The sequence below is a fragment of the Salmo salar genome, chromosome 07 (genome assembly GCF_965601325.2).
Source record: "Salmo salar chromosome 07, fSalSal1, whole genome shotgun sequence".
NCBI lineage: Eukaryota > Metazoa > Chordata > Actinopteri > Salmoniformes > Salmonidae > Salmo > Salmo salar.
Window position 1 is genome coordinate 5,695,001 of NC_138297.1, and position 14,453 is coordinate 5,709,453.

Below are 14,453 nucleotides of genomic sequence, written 5' to 3' on the forward strand. Positions count from 1 at the left end.
ATGGAGAGATTGTGTGAGAGATGGAGAGATTGGGTGAGAGATGGAGAGATGGAGAGAGAGATGGAGAGATTGGGTGAGAGATGGAGAGATGGAGAGAGAGATGGAGAGATGGAGAGATTGGGTGAGAGATGGAGAGAGAGATGAGAAATGGAGAGAGAGATAGAGAGAGAGATGGAGAGATTGGGTGAGAGATGGAGAGATGGAGAGAGAGATGGAGAGAGATGGGGTGAGAGAGATGGAGAGATGGGGTGAGAGAGATGGAGAGAGAGATGAGAAATGGAGAGAGAGATAGAGAGAGAGATGGAAAGATTGGGTGAGAGATGGAGAGATGGAGAGAGAGATGGAGAGAGATGGAGAGAGAGATGGAGAGAGATGGGGTGAGAGAGAGAGGGGGGTTAGCTTGATGGTCTATCCATCCTTTTTCACTATGAGAGAAAGAGAAGACGTGTCTTTTGTTCTTTTTGAGGATTTTCTCTCTTTTGTTGTTACTCCAACATCTCATTTGGACAGTGCTGTATTTTCGGAAGTATATGTTAAAATATGAGGACTGCACGAATACAGTTTTATAGATGGAGTTTACAAGAAGTTGCTCAGGTTCAGTGAAATATGAAAACAAACTTAAATAACTTTAGCCTTATTAAACTACATTACTGTAGTTTTACTAGATTCACATCGAAATTATTGAAATATGTTGAAGTCTTTAGAAGAATTGTTGGGGTGAAAACATGCAAACAAAGTTTATTTAGAATTACAGTGAAGAAATGCTTTGTTCTGGTTAATGGGCTCCCCCCTCCCAATGGAACCCCTCCCACCCAATGGAATCCCCCCTCCCAATGGAACCCCTCCCACCCAATGGAACCCCCCCTCCCAATGGAACCCCTCCCCACCCAATGGAACCCCCCCTCCCAATGGAACCCCTCCCCACCCAATGGAACCCCCCCTCCCAATGGAACCCCTCCTCCCAATGGAACCCCTCCCCACCCAATGGAACCCCCCCTCCCAATGGAACCCCCCCTCCCAATGGAACCCCTCCCCCACCCAATGGAACCCCCCCTCCCAATGGAACCCCCCCTCCCAATGGAACCCCCCCTCCCAATGGAACCCCTCCTCCCAATGGAACCCCCCCTCCCAATGGAACCCCTCCTCCCAGTGGAACCCCCCCTCCCAATGGAACCCCTCCTCCCAATGGAACGCCCCCTCCCAATGGAACCCCTCCCCACCCAATGGAACCCCCCCTCCCAATGGAACCCCCCCTCCCAATGGAACCCCTCCTCCCAATGGAACCCCCCCTCCCAATGGAACCCCCCCTCCCAATGGAACCCCCCCTCCCAATGGAACGCCCCCTCCCAATGGAACCCCCCCTCCCAATGGAACCCCTCCTCCCAATGGAACCCCCCCTCCCAATGGAACCCCCCCTCCCAATGGAACCCCCCCCTCCCAATGGAACCCCTCCCCACCCAATGGAACCCCCCCTCCCAATGGAACCCCTCCCCACCCAATGGAACCCCTCCCATGTGTGTGTGTGTGTTCCCCAATAGCCTTCCCTCAACCCTCCAAGATCCGCCCCACAGTTCTCCAATAGCTGCTCCCTCAACCCTCCAAGATCCCCCCCACAGTTCCCCAATAGCTGTCCCTCAAGCCTCCAAGATCCCCCCACAGTTCCCCAATAGCTGCTCCCTCAACCCTCCAAGATCCCCCCCACAGTTCCCCAATAGCTGCTCCCTCAACCCTCCAAGATCCCCCCCACAGTTCCCCAATAGCTGCTCCCTCAACCCTCCAAGATCCCCCCACAGTTCTCCAATAGCTGCTCCCTCAACCCTCCAAGATCCCCCCCACAGTTCCCCAATAGCTGCTCCCTCAACCCTCCAAGATCCCCCCCACAGTTCCCCAATAGCTGTCCCTCAACCCTCCAAGATCCCCCCACAGTTCCCCAATAGCTGTCCCTCAACCCTCCAAGATCCCCCCACAGTTCCCCAATAGCTGCTCCCTCAACCCTCCAAGTTCCCCAATAGCTGCTCCCTCAACCCTCCAAGATCCCCCCACAGTTCCCCAATAGCTGTCCCTCAAGCCTCCAAGATCCCCCCACAGTTCCCCAATAGCTGCTCCCTCAACCCTCCAAGATCCCCCCCACAGTTCCCCAATAGCTGCTCCCTCAACCCTCCAAGATCCCCCCACAGTTCCCCAATAGCTGTCCCTCAAGCCTCCAAGATCCCCCCCACAGTTCCCCAATAGCTGCTCCCTCAACCCTCCAAGATCCCCCCACAGTCCCCCCCCCCCCCTCCCCGGGAATAAAAAATAAATAAAAATACAATTAATTCCATTCCCCCCCAAGAACCCCCCAATGCACCAACAACCAAGATAATGAACTAAAGAGACAAAAGGAAAAGACAGAAGAAAACAGCAATGCAAAGCCCCCCCCAAAAAAAAATTACAAAATTCAACAAATGACATCAAGGACAACTGAAATCATAACAGCAATGCCAACTGTATATCTTTGTGTGCATGTCTGGCACTATTACATGTATGTGTGTGTTCTTGTATGTGTTTATTTGAATGAGAGTGTGTGTGTATATGTATGTGTACAAACACCTGCACGGCATCATCCTCAGGCAAACCCAGCATTAGTTATAAAAACACTGCCACTTAGTGTCATTCAAATGTACTTTTATTTTGTTTTATTTTGACTTTTTTCCCCCCTTTATCTTTTGACCATCATTCTCTCTCTCACACAGCAGCTCCACTTCCACTTGTCTCCAATTCCACATGCCAACCCTCAGCTTCCCTCAGCCTATCCCATCTATCTCTGCTGGCCACCCACTTCGTGTTTCTATGCATCACATATCTTTCATCTACGCTGTGAAGTTTAACGTACAATTTCAATCTATCAAATCGAATAGAATCTACAGATTGCGTGTTGAAGATAAATACTTTTACTAAGAGTATTAGTATATTAGTAATTGACTGACCTGGTCTCTCCAGATCTCCTAACAGTACTATATCTAGGGTCAATTTTAGATCAATGTTATGCATTTTCAGCCATTCCTGAACCTGAAACGAGAAACAGGCTACCTGAGGGCAATACCAAAATAAATGGTCTATTGATTCTGTATCCTCACAACAAAATCCGCAGAGCTTCGATGATTTTATGCCCCAAATATTCATCATTTTTGTTGGTGGCAAGAATTCTATATAATCATTTTAGCTGAAAAGCACAAAGTCTTAAATCTGAGTTGTTTTATGTATCAACTCATACACCCTGTACCATGGAATCGGTACATCAAACATCTCTTCCCAACTGTTTTGCAATCTGTATGGCACAGTTGTCAACATCCTGGTCCTCAAATGAAACTGGTATACTTTCCTATTTATGCAATTTTTATTCCTCTGCCAGTTTTGATCCAACATTGGCTCTTGATAGACCAATCAAAGTCAACACTGGCTCTTGATAGACCAATCAAAGTCAACACTGGCTCTTGATAGACCAATCAAAGTCAACACTGGCTCTTGATAGACCAATCAAAGTCAACACTGGCTCTTGATAGACCAATGAAAGTCAACACTGGCTCTTGATAGACCAATCAAAGTCAACACTGGCTCTTGATAGACCAATCAAAGTCAACACTGGCACTTTAGAAGTGATGGCCACCTGTATAGCAGGCTACTAAATATATTCTTTCCCTTTTCCTCCTCATCCATCAATTCATTTCCTTTTCTCCGTTTAAAACCACATCCCTTGTTCCAGAGTTAAGTGGCGTCCATCATGTTATTATAATCTACTATGTTCCTGTGTGTGTGTGTGTGTGTGTGTGTGTGTGTGTGTGGTGTGTGTGTGTGTGTGTGTGTGTGTGTGTGTGTGTGTGTGTGTGTGTGTGTAGGTCAGGGGTCCAGGTTTCTCTCTACAGACTAAACTGGCCTCCAATCTTCCTATGTACGATCGTCGCAACTATCAAATTTGGTTTTCTGGAATTTTCTCCGGCGTCTTCTGAACCGTTTAACTTCATCATTCTACTGATGGTTAATGATCAGAGCACTCACATTAACTCTGAATGGTTAAGGTTAGGCATTATCTCTGAACGGTTAAGGTTAGGCATTAACTCTGAATGGTTAAGGTTAGGCATTAACTCTGAACGGTTAAGGTTAGGCATTAACTCTGAATGGTTAAGGTTAGGCATTAACTCTGAACGGTTAAGGTTAGGCATTAACTCTGAACGGTTAAGGTTAGGCATTAACTCTGAACGGTTAAGGTTAGGCATTAACTCTGAACGGTTAAGGTTAGGCATTAACTCTGAATGGTTAAGGTTAGGCATTATCTCTGAATGGTTAAGGTTAGGCATTAACTCTGAACGGTTAAGGTTAGGCATTAACTCTGAATGGTTAAGGTTAGGCATTAACTCTGAATGGTTAAGGTTAGGCATTATCTCTGAATGGTTAAGGTTAGGCATTAACTCTGAATGGTTAAGGTTAGGCATTATCTCTGAATGGTTAAGGTTAGGCATTAACTCTGAATGGTTAAGGTTAGGCATTAACTCTGAATGGTTAAGGTTAGGCATTAACTCTGAATGGTTAAGGTTAGGCATTAACTCTGAATGGTTAAGGTTAGGCATTAACTCTGAATGGTTAAGGTTAGGCATTATCTCTGAATGGTTAAGGTTAAGCATTATCTCTGAATGGTTAAGGTTAGGCATTAACTCTGAATGGTTAAGGTTAGGCATTAACTCTGAACGGTTAAGGTTAGGCATTAACTCTGAACGGTTAAGGTTAGGCATTAACTCTGAACGGTTAAGGTTAGGCATTAACTCTGAACGGTTAAGGTTAGGCATTAACTCTGAATGGTTAATTATAGATCCCTTCGCGCGCCAATCCCTTTAACGGGATTGATTTGACAACACCCAGTGAAATTGCAGCGCACCAAATTAAAAAACAGAAATACTCATAATAAGAATTCATAAAACAAACAAGTGTTATACATCTGTTTAAAGATTAACTTCTTGTTAATCCAGCCGCAGTGTCAGATTTCAAAAAAGCTTTAAGGCGAAAGAAAACCATGCGATTATCTGAGGACAGCGCCCAGCATACCAACACATGAAAATCAGATTTCAACCAGGCATGTGCTACAGAAAAGTCCGAAATAACGATATAATTCATGCCTTAGCTTTGAAGATCTTCTTCTGTTGGCACTCCAAAAATGTCCCATATAACATCAGAAATTGGTCCTTTTGTTCGATAAATTGTGTCTTTATATCAGTTACCTGTAAACTTTGTCCAAACATTTCAAACAACTTTCCTAATACAACTTTTGGTATTTTAAAACATAAATAATCGATAAAATTTAAGACGGAATATACTGTGTTCAATAGCGGATAAAATGAAAGTGAAGCGAGTTCCAGGTCGCGCGCACCAAACAAAAAAGTACACTTGGCTCTACACTCAGAAAAGAAAGGGCTACTTCTTAATTTCTCAAAGGAAAAACATCAACCAATTTCTAAAGACTGTTGACATCTAGTGGAAGCCATAGGAACTGCAAGCATATTTGTATTAAAAAGGGATTGCCATAGAAACCTAATGAAAACATATTGAGCTCAAACATTTTTTTTTCCTGGATGGATTGTGCTCGGGGTTTCACCTGCCAAGTCAGTTCTGTTATACTCACAGACATTATTCAAACAGTTTTAGAAACTTCAGAGTGTTTTCTATCCAAATCTACTAATGATATGCATATCCTAGCTTCTGGTCCTGAGTAGCAGGGAGTTTACTTTGGGCACGCTTTTCATCCGGACGTGAATATACTGCCCCCTAGTCAAAAGTGGTTTTAAGGTTAGTCATTAACTCTGAATGGTTCCATCTGTCCCTCTATCCCTCTATCCCTCTATCCCTCTATCCCTCTATCCCTCTATCCCTCTAACCCTCTATCCCTCTAACCCTCTATCCCTCTAACCCTCTAACCCTCTATCCCTCTATCCCTCTATCCCTCTATCCCTCTAACCCTCTATCCCTCTAACCCTCTATCCCTCTAACCCTCTATCCCTCTATCCCTCTAACCCTCTATCCCTCTAACCCTCTATCCCTCTATCCCTCTATCCCTCTAACCCTCTAACCCTCTATCGCTCTATCCCTCTATCCCTCTATCCCTCTAACCCTCTATCCCTCTATCCCTCTATCCCTCTATCCCTCTATCCCTCTAACCCTCTAACCCTCTATCGCTCTATCCCTCTATCCCTCTATCCCTCTAACCCTCTAACCCTCTAACCCTCTATCCCTCTAACCCTCTATCCCTCTATCCCTCTAACCCTCTATCCCTCTAACCCTCTATCCCTCTATCCCTCTAACCCTCTATCCCTCTATCCCTCTATCCCTCTATCCCTCTAACCCTCTATCCCTCTATCCCTCTAACCCTCTATCCCTCTAACCCTCTATCCCTCTAACCCTCTATCCCTCTATCCCTCTAACCCTCTATCCCTCTAACCCTCTATCCCTCTATCCCTCTATCCCTCTAACCCTCTAACCCTCTATCGCTCTATCCCTCTATCCCTCTATCCCTCTAACCCTCTATCCCTCTATCCCTCTATCCCTCTATCCCTCTATCCCTCTAACCCTCTAACCCTCTATCGCTCTATCCCTCTATCCCTCTATCCCTCTAACCCTCTATCCCTCTAACCCTCTATCCCTCTAACTCTCTAACCCTCTATCCCTCTAACCCTCTATCCCTCTAACTCTCTAACCCTCTATCCTTCCCTCCTACTTCATACCCTCAATCCCTCCCTCCTTCTATCCCTCTAACACTTCTTCCTCTATCCCTCCCTCCTTCTATCCCTCTATCCCTCTAACACTCTATCCCTCTATCCCTCCCTCCCTCTATCTATCCCTCTATCCTTCTATCCCTATATCCCTCCCTCCCTCCCTCTTACCCTCTATCCCTCCCTCCCTCCCTGTTACCCTCTATCCTTCCTTCCTTCCTTCCTTCCTTCCTTCCTTCCTTCCTTCCTTCCTTCCTTCCTTCCTTCCTTCCTTCCTTCCTTCCTTCCTTCCTTCCTTCCTTCCTTCCTTCCTTCCTTCTATCCCTCCCTCCCTCCCTCCCTCCCTCCCTCCCTCCCTCCCTCCCTCCCTCCCTCCCTCCCTCCCTCCCTCCCTCCCTCCCTCCCTCCCTCCCTCCCTCCCTCTTACCTTCTATCCTTCTATCCCTCTATCCCTCTTTCTCTCTCTCTCTGTCTCTCTCTCTCTGTCTCTCTCTCTCGCTCTCTCTCTCTCTCCCCCTCCCTCCTCTCTCTCTCTCCCTCCCTCCCTTCATCCATCCATCCCTCTCTCTCTCTCTCCCTCTATCCCTCCCTCCCTCTATCTATCCCTCTATCCCTCCCTCCCTCTATCTATCCCTCTATCCCTCTATCCCTACTTCCTTATATACCTCTATCCCTCTATCCCTCCCTCCCTCCCTCTATCCCTCTATCCCTCTATCCTTCTATCCCTCTATCCCTCCTTCCTTATATCCCTCTATCCCTCTATCCCTCTATCCCTCTATCCCTCCCTCCCTCCCTCCCTCCCTCCCTCCCCTCCCTCCCTCCCTCCCTCCCTCCCTCCCTCCCTCCCTCCCTCCCTCCCTCCCTCCCTCCCTCCCTCCCTCTATCCCTCTATCCCTCTTACCTTCTATCCCCTCTCTCTCTCTCTCTCTCTCTCTCTCTCTTCCTCTCTCTCTCTCTCTCTCCCCCTGTCTCTCCCCTCTCTCTCCCCCTCTCTCCCTCCCTTCATCCATCCCTCTCACTCTCTTTCTTCCTCTCTCCAGAACTATTCCAGTAATGTCTTAATGTGTCTCCTCCGTCTCCTCTCCACCCTTCCACCCTTGCGTCTTCTCTCCCCAGAATAGTATTAGGGTTGGCCTTGTCACTCACATCCAGGGGTGACGGCTAATTTTCACGGTGCGTGTTGTGTGTGTGTGTGAGACAAGGAAATAAGAGAGCCTTATCAGTTCCATTAGGAAAGGAAAGGAAGGTATATATCATCAGTGAAGTTTTACCGTAAAGCTTGGAGCAGAGAATCATGTTTAATTAGTTGTAATAGTTTTACCGTAAAGCTTGGAGCAGAGTGTCATGTAAAATTCCCGCAGACTGATCACACACACACACACACACACACACACACCACACACACACACACACACACACACACACACACACACACACACACACACACACACACACACACACACACACACACACACACACACGAAGCCATAACAGGCTAGCCTACTACATGTCCTGTTCCTCTGGCCAGGGAAAACAAATCAGTAAAGTTGTGTGTTTATAGCCCATTGGTTTGTGAGCAAGATGTGAATGTTATCAAATTTGGTTTATATTCAAACTTGGGCTGACTAGGCTACCTAGAATTCTTCAATCCCAAATTACTAACTGGAATGAATCAAACACAAATACACAATAGCTGATTTAGACTGTGAGTTAATTATTAATTAGTTAACAATTAACAATTGGTAATAGGGCAGGACTACATGATGCAATCCTTTAAAAAGCTTTAAAGAGCCCTGTGAGTTTTATTATCCAATCATGTTGCTTTCGCTGTTTCTGTCAGTGAGGTTCCTCAGAGGATGAACCCTCACTGAATCCTCTCAAGTGAATTTCATCAAAATTTAAATTGTAAAAAAAGTTATCCTTTTTAGTTAATTATACTAAATATATTCAAATGCAAACAAGTAATTTATTAAAACACATTGTTTTGCAGTGAAGGTTTATAGCATTCTGTATGGTAGCACCATGGCCGAACACGACTACAACAACATAATTCATTTTGCCGACGACACAACAATGGCCTGATTACCGAGAAGGTCAGAGACCTGTCCGTGTGTTGCCAGGACAACATCTCCCTCAACTTAATTAACTGGATCCTGGACTTCCTGACGGGCCGCCCCCAGGTGAGTGAGACAGCCTATAGGGAGGAGGTCAGAGACCTGGCCGGGTGGTGCCAGGATAATAACATCTCCCTCAACTTGATCAAGAGAAAGGAGATGATTGTGGACTACAGGAAAAGGAAGGCCGAGCATGCCCCCATTTTCATCGACGGGGCTGTAGTGGAGCAGGTTGAGTGCTTCAAGTTCCTTGGTGTCCACATCCCCAACAAACTAACATGGTCCAAACACACCAAGACAGTTGTGAAGAGGAAACGACAACGCCTTTTCCCCCTCAGGAGGCTAAAAAGATTTGGCACGGGTTCTCAGATCCTCAAAAGGTTCTACAGCTGCACCATCGAGAGCATCCTGACTGGTTGCATCACTGCCTGGTATGGCAACTGCTCGGCCTCCAACCACAAGGCACTACAGAAGGTAGTGCGAATGGCCCAGTACATCACTGGGGCCAAGCTTCCAGCCATCCAGGACCTCTATACCAGGCGGTGTCAGAGGAAGGCCCTAAAAATTGCCAAAAGACTCCAGCCACCGTAATCATAGACTGTTCTCTCTGCTACTGCACGGTAAGCGGTACCGGAGCACCAAGTCTATGTCCAAAAGGCTTCTTAACAGCTTCTACCCCCAAGCAATAAGACTCCTGAACAGCTAATCAAATGCCTACCCAGACTATTTGCATTGACCCTAAACACTGGAAGTCTTCCAAGTCAAGGTAAGCTTTTGGTTTTACTCATTTGTTGCCACCGGGGACTGCCGGTGTAACTGCTAAACTGTTTACTGACTGTACACTGTAACATTACTGAATGATTTGTAGCAGGTTTACTAACGTTTTCGTTCTATTAGCTAGGTTGACTATGATGTTAGCTAATATGGTGACAAGGTTGTAGGCTGTGTGTAGCGGTTATGATATAGTTTGGTTTGGGATGATTTTTTCGCCTGGTCACGTACAGCTGATGTGTTGTTCATTGAAGTCCACAAGTGAAGGGAAAAGGTGAGAGAAGGAGAGCACATAGATATGAAAAGGAATACAATGTTGCTACACAACATTTTATTAAACAGAAGCAAACGGAACGAAACTGTAATAAACATACCTGAATTTGTCCAAAAGAAACACTCGTTTGCAACTGTTGGACTAACGATTACACCCTAAATCACTTAGATGCACATTTTTCTCTTGACATGTGTTCACCAACGTTGTAAACTTTCATGTAGTAGCCTAAACCTATCGATGTTACAATGAACTGGGCAGAATTGAATTAGGAATGACAGTCATCCAATATGCTGTAATAGAAATAAGGCCATGCTCATGAAACAAACAAAAAAATGGTTCTCCCTCATCTTAAATGTCAACGTCTGCCACTGGTGTCTGTATATAGGAAACCCCACAATTGTTCTTAAAAAATATATTGAATAATAACAAATAAAAGGTTGCTGCAATTTGACAGGGTTTTCATCCTCCCTTACGCCAGGAGTTTTACAGGATTTTTTTTTTTATATATATAAAAATGTGACCTGATAGGAAAAACTCTGGTCCCATCATAGCCCATATTAAACCGTTTTTACAACAGAATAATCACATTATACCATATAAGGTCTGGAGTTTTACCTGTTTAGGTTACCAGATCAGGAAAAACTACAGCCCCAGAATATATTTTTTCACCACACAACTCTGGGACCTGTGGTGCCCCCTCTGGTGCCTCCACTGGTGCCTCCTCTGGTGCCCCCTCTGGTCTCTGGTGCCTCCTCTGGTGCCTCCTCTGGTGCCCCCTCTGGTGCCTCCTCTGGTGCCCCCTCTGGTGCCCCCCGGTGCCTCCTCTGGTGCCTCCTCTGGTGCCTCCTCTGGTGCCCCCTCTGGTGCCTCCTCTGGTGCCTCCTCTGGTGCCCCCTCTGGTGCCTCCTCTGGTGCCTCCTCTGGTGCCCCCTCTGGTGCCCCCTCTGGTGCCCCCTCTGGTGCCCCCCCGGTGCCTCCCCGGTGCCTCCCCGGTGCCCCCTCTGGTGCCCCCTCTGGTGCCTCCTCTGGTGCCTCCTCTGGTGCCCCCTCTGCTGCCTCCTCTGGTGCCTCCTCTGGTCATAATAAAGATTCTGTTTTCATCGGAGGTTCTCCTTTTTGTGCTCCATTAGTTAACAATGACCCAAACGGTATTGGCTGAGAGGAAGTTATAGATACACACTCAGTTGAAGTTGGCACACACAGAGTCTCACACGCAAACACACACAGTCTCACACGCACACACACACACACACACACACACACACACACACACACACACACACACCACACACACACACACACACACACACACACACACACACACACACACACACACACCACACACACACACACACACACACACACAACAAACAATGGATCATTTCTCACCAGTGAGACATTGAACAAACTTAATGAATGAAAGGGGAATGTAGAAAGGTCCAAAGATCTGTCCATTAGTCAAATAGACTATTACCCTGTCATGAATCTAACACAAACACACACACACACACACACACACACACACACACACACACACACACACACACACACACACACACACACACACACACACTAACACATGAAAACACACACACTTGTGCCTGAGCGGGAAGTGTTTCATTAAATCTTGTATTTTCAGGCAGCTGTACTTACAGTTTTTTAACATTTCACTTTGGCACTAATTTCAGAACCTTGTGGTCATTTTTCAAAACTCTAGACACAAAACTGAAAACTGGTCATCACTTGTAACACAGGCTGTCCAATGATCAAAACATCGCATTGTGGATTCATATCTTTAAAGAAACCTTGCACTTACAGAATCATTGGTTCAAATAACTCATTTATCATGAAATACCAAAGTAACATTCATTTGGATCACCCACACACAAGATACCGATAGTTTCACTGTGTCGTAGTTCGTACAGTCGTTAAATATTGTAGGACAAAATATGTGATGCATGTTTCATAATGGTACTACGCGTAAATACATCACTGTAAAATGACTAGTAGAGAGAATACTACAGACACAGTGGAATCATTGAACAAAATATGACATTTATTGATGAAATACAATAAAATCACAACATAGGTTTCTTTGAATCAAAGCAGAAATAATTAGCTGCAAACAAGAAAACTACTACAGTAAAACATCAACTGCAGTGTTCCTCACCTGGCTTACTGTAAAAAGCAAAACAAAGGATTGATTACTGTACTTCTGTATTCCCCTCAAACCTGTCTTGTGGATTTGGCCGCAGGTCCTCATCCACATCACAATGGATGTTTTCATCAGCCAAACGTCTTGGGAAGAATCTTCCGGCGAATCCAGGCCAGATACTGGTCTGCCGTGATGTCGTTGCATGCGTCATCCATGGCCTGGAGAAGGGTGGCTTGTTCGTGAGGGCGCCTACAATATACCTTCCACCTCCATGTGGAGAACAATTCCTCAATCGGGTTTTAGGAAAGGAGAGTATGGGGGTAAGTACAGGGTGGTAAATTGTGGTTGGGCCTGAAGCCATGCTTGCACCATTTGAACATGGTGGAACCTGACATTATCCCACACAATGACATAGGTCACACCATCAGCTCTACAGACCTGATTTAGCTCATCAAGGAAGGTTACATTCAAACAGCGAATCATGTGGCTGCCTGCAACTCAATATATAGAGTATGTAGAGTAGAGAGCTTTAGATGTTCTTCGACCAAACATTAGAACAGGCAAGATGAGTAATCTAAGTAACTTTAACCGTGATAGGATTGTTGATGCCACACATGCTGATTCCAGCACCTCAGAAACAGCTGCCTTCCTGGGATTTTTACACACTACAGTCTCTAGAGTTTACAGAGAACGGTGCGATAAACAAAACACATTCAGTGAGCGGCAGTTCTGTGGGCCAAAACACCTTGTTAATGAGAGAGGACAGAGGAGAATGTCCAGACTCATTCAAGCTGACAGAAAGGCCACAAATGCTCAAATAACAGCTGTTTAAAACAGTGGTGTACATAAGGGCATCTCTTAACGTACAACACCGTGAATAATCCAGGCTGTTGTGGAGGCAAAAGGGGGTCCTACCCAGTACTAGATGGGTGTACCTAATAAAGTGGCCAAGTGAGTGTACAATAACGTCAAATCTGAAAACATGGTCTGGAAAAGTGGTACATGGGACCATAGAAACAGTGTCTGATAAAGAATGATGATGAAATATTACATCCATAGATAATGTAGTCCAATTGGTTCATGGTCCACGATAACTGGTGTCAATGGATCTCGTTATCCTGAAACTTTCATGATCTAAACATGGAATATTGTTTGTCAGTTTCCATAAAACTATGCATTAAGAGTAATGCAACGTTTACTTATCATTTTGATCAGTTGTATCAATTGATAGTTAGATCATTGTAATGAAATGAATAGACGGTCATCTCAGATGTAATGTGTGTATTGCATTTTGTAATGGTAATACTTGGGTGTTAAGTTGTGATAATTTTGAACAGGTGAGTTTAGTTCAATGAACAAATGATCTTAGCTTTATGTGTATTGTATCCAAGCAATTGGGAAAAAGTGTTAAGAGTTTTGAAAAATGTGCATTTTGATCATTGGTTGTGAGTTTTGTGTCTAGAGTTTTGAAAAAATGACATCAAGGTTCCGAAATTAGTGCCGAAGTGATTGTAAAAAACTGTAATGTCAGAGAGAGAGAGAGAAAAAATAGAGAGAGAAAAAGAGAAATAGGGAGAAGTAGAGAGAAACAGAGAGCGATGGAGACAAAGAAAGATGTAGTAGCAGTAGTAGTAACAGTAGTAGTAATAATAGTAGTAAAAGTAGTAGTAGTAGTAGTAGTAGTAGTAGTAATAATTGTAGTTTTGGTAGTATTGGTAGTAGTAATAATTGTAGTTTTAGTAGTAGTAGTAGTAGCAGTACTAGCAGTGGTAATAATTGTAGTTGTAGTAGTAGTAGTAATAATTGTAGTAGTAGTAGTTTTAGTAGTAGTAATAGTAGTAATAATAGTAGTACTAATAGTAGTAGTACTAGTAGAACCAGCAGTCATAGTAGTAGTAGTAGTAGTAGCAGTCATAGTAGTAGTGGTAGTAGTAGTAATAATTGTAGTTTTAGTAGAAGTAGTAGTAGTTCTACAAGTGGTAAGTGTAGCAGTAGTAGAAGTAGTAGTAGTTGTCACTCTGTTCGAAGGAGCGGACCAAAATGCAGCGTGTTCGTAGTTCCACATATTTATTAAACGTGAAACTGAATGCCATACACATAAATACTTGAAACCACAAAAACAACAAACCTTGATGCAGAGAGGAAAACACACTACTCAAAAGATAATAACCCACAAACAACAATGAGAAAAACCCCTACTTAAATATGATCTCTAATCAGAGGCAATGAGGATCAGCTGTCTCAAATTAGAGATCAACCCCAAACAATCCCAACATAGAAATAGACAAACTAGAACTTAAACATAGAAATAGAAAACATAGAAAACATAGAACATCCCAAAACACCCCCTGTCATGCCCTGCCCTAATCTACTATAGAAAATGACATCTTGCTAGGGTCAGGACG